This window comes from Solanum pennellii, chromosome 7 (assembly GCF_001406875.1).
Source record: "Solanum pennellii chromosome 7, SPENNV200".
NCBI lineage: Eukaryota > Viridiplantae > Streptophyta > Magnoliopsida > Solanales > Solanaceae > Solanum > Solanum pennellii.
This window is the reverse complement of record NC_028643.1, coordinates 47,718,414-47,724,637: the sequence shown is the minus strand read 5'-3', so window position 1 is coordinate 47,724,637 and position 6,224 is coordinate 47,718,414. Positions and strand designations below refer to the sequence as shown.

At 30.1% G+C, this 6,224-nt stretch overlaps 1 pseudogene; it reads right to left on the bottom strand.

The window, feature by feature from the left end:
* Window positions 1–2,639: 2,639 nt before the first annotated feature.
* On the bottom strand, window positions 2,640–3,846 carry LOC114077877 (annotated as a pseudogene).
* Between the last annotated feature and the right edge of the window lie 2,378 nt (window positions 3,847–6,224).

The window sequence follows — 6,224 nt, the reverse complement described above, 5'->3', positions numbered from 1 at the left end:
TTGGGCTTGTCTTCTTGTCTCTCGACCGGCAGCACATGTGCTTGCACATGTGTTGCTGCGCCCTTCTTGTTGTCCCAAGGATCCTCACTATGTCCTAGGGCAATTCTTAATCTACATGATCATTTTAAATGGTTATGTGCTATAGTATCTAGGCTTGACACTTGGATGCCTAGTACCTAATGTGTTTGCTGATTGATTACAAATTTTAGCATAGGGTCTTCATTGCAGGTACACTTCCTAAACAAGCTTGGATTGGGGCATTTGATCATCAACGTGTATTCTAAGTTTTGTTAATTAATAGAAATTGGCTAACACCCTTTTAGCCAATATTTTCTAACATGCCTAATATTACTCAATATTGGGCATTGGGATGCCTATCTATTCCAATACCTATTCTTAAAACCTAATAGTCTCTTCACTAGACAAGTACATTTTCTGGAATGTTACAATTTTATCACATCTTGACTCATTCTCTTTTAGAATGGTCGAGCATTCATGCTTCTCTTCAAGGAATGGAAAAATCATTTATATGTGCTTCATAAATTTGCATTATGAAGCCTTTGCATATATCATCTCAACATCACTTTGAAAGGTCAAGTGTACCACCACTTTATGATTCTTTATTTTGATGGAGGATTTTTATAAATTTATCAAATTATTTTATCGCACAACGACAATGGGTCCAATGACCTTTTGTACCATTATGATGATAAAAATTGCCTTCACAATTTGAAGGACTATTTGGAGAGCCCTTATTGTTCTTTCTATTATAATTACCACAATGATAACTATTATAATTATGTTCATCAACGCCCTTATTCATACATTTGATAACTAGTCATTTTTCATAGTTGTGATTCACCGCTACCATATTCATATGACAGAATGGAGCAATTAGGAGGATTCCTAACTTATTATGCTACTACATTCACTTTAGGGAATGGAGCAAATTCAACGGGACAAATTTCACGACTTTTTATCAAAGTCTTAGTCATCATTAAATCATCACTATGGTGCTTTGACTCAGACTCGATGTCTTATCCATATAAGGAGTGTTAGGCCATAATTTTATGGGACTTGAGCCTAATCCTTATCATCATGGTTCATCAAAACTCAAATTTGATGTCTTACCCTCGTGGTGCAATAGAACATAAATCTTCCGTCTTACCCTCAAACTTTTTTTATTATGGTGCATGTGGACTTTAAACTAATGTCTTACCTTGTTGGTGCGATGGGACTTGAATCCATCGTCTTAACCTTAACCAACGATATAATAAAAGTACAACATGACTCACTCGTTGAGTCTTTCAAAATATTAAAATAGAAGTCATAAAATATAGTACCCAAACTCATGCTATCAAAGTTTTATACCTTTTTTCCATTTAAGGAACTTTGTGGAGCAGAGCATATTCAGCCAATAGCAGTATATGTCTTTGGTTATTGGTCAATGTTAGTGACCGAAAACTATAGTATTCTAAATCATAAAAAGAATCTAGAGAATACATATCCGATGCATATACTACCTTGATTGTAGTAGTTAACATTTTTCCTTCTAGATTCTTATAACGAGATCAATAGAACATGAGCCAAAGAAACACTAAAACTCAAATCTAAATTGGCTAGAGTTTTGTGTTGATAATATGTAAAATATAAGCAATATACTACAATAATATAGACAAAATATATAGGGATTACAATGTAGAGATCATCTTATCCAAATGTCTTCTTGTCTCTCATGTGTTTCTTGCAATGGTTAATAGACAATCTTTTTTTGTTTCTCATCCACTGTCCGGTACCCACATTGAAAACTGATTAAATTTAGTTTTGCACCAGAAAGTCCCAGCACTCCATACCCAAGAGGGGTCGAACCTAAGACCTCTTGGTTAAGGATGAAAGAACATTTACTACTCTACCAAAACCCTTGATGGTATGAACAACCTTGGGTTGAGAAATCATTGCAGAAGTCGCCAAATTAAGTATCATAATAAATAGATAATTCTTATCCAAAAAGTTTCATAGATCCTACGGAATACACATAGATGATAAGTATAAGTTTATGGATAAACTCTATGGACATATAATTTGTTCAATGAATTTATAACATTATAAGCTTTATAAGAAAAAACTTTCTAGATATAAGAACCCTTGCTAGCACAAGTTCAATAAATGTTAATTTTTAGTTTTAATTTGTCACACAAAAATAATTTGGAGTCAATAAAATTATTATATTTTTAAGAATATCTAAGTTATCAATTATTATGTTTAACAATACTTTTTACGTAATTTTCATATAATACATATTACTCCCTTTATCTCAATTTATATTGCTCAAGCAGATTTCGAGAGTCAGCTATTTTTTTTAATTCCTTTGTATATACTTTAAGTTGTTAGCCTCAATTAATGTGGACAGAATAAGGGTAAACAAATTTCTAGATATTTTAAGTTGTTAATTATTATGATTTATGATAATTTCTTACGTAAATTTTCACATTATATATGTATCTCTCTACCTTAATTTATGTGGACTAAAAAAATTTAAGAGACAACAAAATTTTAGACATTGTAAGTTGTTATTATAGTGATTTATAGTCTTTTTTTACGTTATTATCAAATATCACATAAAAAATAAGGAAAATAAATTAGTACTCCAGATAATAGGATAGACGGCTAATTGATTTATTTGTCAATTCAATCCATTCAACCCATCCTCTAGGACCGATCTAGTTACCGATGTAATTTGTCATTATTACAGTCCTAAAGAAATATTCCCCATGACCGACCTAAATACTTTATGACGCTATCTCCGGTAGACTTTATAGTGCAATTTCGACGCACTACTCGAGTTAAAACGTCCTCAAACTCTTTCCTAGGTTGTGATTGTATCATATATCTTGACCAATGAAACACGTGCTACAATCAAGTAGTTTTGGAATAGAGTCTCCGTGTCACCGTATATGAAATCTATCATGCCATAGATTTCACAATTTCGATAGAATTGATGTTGTCTTTTCACATACAAGGTGTCTTGATATTCATCGTATCAAAATCCATAAAAATATGTCAAATATGCTTCAAATCTTAATGTCATTGTCTAATGCTTTATAGGTCCGACATGATTCCTTAAAGTTAAGTCTTGCACTATGAAGTTATCGCCAAGAATCCCCACAAATCAAATAAGAAGAAACAATTATAATTCATCAAAATTAATAAAATATATGTATTTAAAGAGAGAGGGACTTACCAATGGTTGCAGTATAATATATTTTGTTGTCATCGATAAAACTTCTATTACCTGTTATTATCGTAGTATTCATCTCTTTTTCGATCTGAAAAATATTAATATTCTTTTTATCAACATTAATATATTCCTGATACTTGACAAATGCGATTAGGGACCGTCAATATTGCTCAACATTAATATATTCCTGATACTTGACAAATGCGATTAGGGACCGTCAATATTGCTCCAATAGTTGTGTTGAAATTTCCAGTCCCATCTTTAGAAACAATCGCATCATAAGGTGGTGTTGAACGCATACAAGTATAGTTGCTGCGACAAATAACGTGATCATATTTCCTGCATTAGATTTTTTAAAAAAAATTGATGATTTTATGGATAAAAATTACAGCTACAATCTAGAGACGTGGAAGAAGAATATCAGAAAACACCATATGTGTGATGACCGTTTAAAGGTGATGAACAGAAAATAATTAAAATTCTGAGTCGCGGAAGGTGAAGAGCATGCAACAATTCTTCTTGGTAGTGGAAGTGTTCTGCTCTTTCTTAATATTGTAGTATTGTCCGAACTTAACAAAATCTCCCTCCTTTATATTGTAGTTAAGATATACTTTTTATTACATGTTTTTATTGTAAAATTTCATTTTTAAACGCTCATTTTTGGGGCAACTAAATGTCATCTTCATTGAATTGAATTTTCTACCATTTATACAATTACTTACCTAGGTAATATGTAATTATAGTAACATTTTAATCCTTATGTTAGTTATGGTATTGCTTTCTTCTTATTATATTTTCTTGTTTGGAGGGAGTCGGCTTGTGTTTTTTATGAAATTTTCATTTTGTGAAAGATACAATCTTTTACTTTCTTCATTTATTTTAAATGTTATTTTAGTTTTGTAATATTTTCAAAAATAAGAGACTTTTTAAGTTATCAAGATGATATTGTTTTTTTGTTTTTTTTCCTTAAAAGTTAATCTTTACCTAAAATTAAAAGTTAATCTTTACCTAAAATACACAAGAAAATTTGAAAAGCTAGATGGAGTAGGGGAAAATGGGAAGGAATCACATGTTATGAATGAGTAAAGTAAAGCAGATTTATATTAGTTTTTTCTTTTTTTTCGCCTACAATTATTATCTTGTAACCGTTTCGTAATTAAATTTTTATATTTTAATTTCTCAATAAAAAATTTTATTCCGCTACTAATGAGGACTGCTCAATGCACCAAAGTAATAATAAAGTGGAATTGGGATTGAACATTTTATTGATGGATCTTTGCCTACATATCATATTAACCTTTAGGTAGTTTACCAAGCTTTAAAGAGTTCAAGAAATGTTTTAGTACAATTTCGTAATATTTCTTCTTTTTCAGTCGGGTCGCTTAGATGTTAAGCGCCCTGCAAACATAAAGTTATACGAGCATCAAAGAAGCGAAAAGATAGTAATGTGTTAATACTTGTGTCTGTTAGCCCTTCATGTCTATACGATTTGTTAATTTACTTGGTAATTGTCAACTTTTTACAGTGTCACTCTATACATTAATAGTAAAAAAATCTTTTACTTGCACGTTAATTTCATTGCACCCATCTAAGAATTGAGTTGTTGGATAATCAAATAATAGATTAGTTGAAGAGCAAATGTCCAACAAGTTAAAGTGAGTCACTATAACTTTCACTAAAGAATGAGAACACATATATATTAGTAAAAATCTAGCATGAACGAATTCAAGTTTATTTTACCTATATATAGGTGAATATTATTATCATACCCTAAAAAGGGTCTATTATATTGTTGATAGTCACAATCATGTGACACAATTTTGATACAAACTTTGATGAAAAGTCCATGATTTCAAAGTGAAAATTACAAATTAAATGTGTGAGTCTATATATATATGTATATTATATGAAAGTTCTTATTCAGAAAGAATATTTAGAGAGTACGGTTGAAATAAGTAAATGGTAATTTGATAACATTTAGGACATGAATTACCATTATTCATTTGAAGAAAAAAAAAACTCTTATAAGTAGTGTTATTGCTAAGAATAAGGGTATATTTAAATTTAAACAGAAATGTAGATACACTACATTGATTTTGCATAAAATTTAACTTAAGGTACTACTATATTTGCATAAAATATATCATTTAAATTTATCTACAATTTTATATACATAGATGCTATCAGTGTTTAAAAGGCAGGAACGTGAGATGAGGCGTTTTATACAGTATGAGGTGAGGCATAAGCCTCGAGACACGGGGCATAAGTTTCATGGATCTATGGGGCATAGTCGCATGTTTCAAATTTATAGTTTTATTACTAATAAAATTTTCAATGAATTATGAATATTATGTGAGATAATTTTAATATTCAATAATGAAGAAAAAAGGATTATCATTATTATTTGAGAAATATCATTACAACAATAATAAAAATATGATTTAAAGAAAAAAATTAAAAATAACTTAAAAACGTCCGGTCGTATATTTTTACGCCCATAACTTACGTTATTATGTTCAGGGGTTACGCCACAAATTTTAAAACTTATGTCTTATGGATCTACGTTTTTAATTTACGCTCCAGAGCATTTTTGATACGCCCCGCGCGAAACTCGCCCTAAAAAAATACTGGGTGCTATAGTTATTGCACAATTCTATTACTTGTTCAATTCTACGAAGCTTGTTTTTCCATTTATCAATGTGTTCTCTTATGTATCTCATAATAGTAATTTGTAAACTTAAATAGTAAGTGGATAACATTTTATTATACTATAGAGTTTCAATTTTCAATTTCTGATTAATTAGTATAACGCTGCTAAGGAATTGAAATATGAAATTGAACTTTGGTCACGATAACAATCAAGATTTAATAAATTTGTTACTTAATGGTTTCAATTATCTCGATTGACCCTCTTTCTAGTGAAGTGTCTAAATAACACGCAATCCCAAATACTAAATAAAATCAGTCATAACATTAATATCTATGT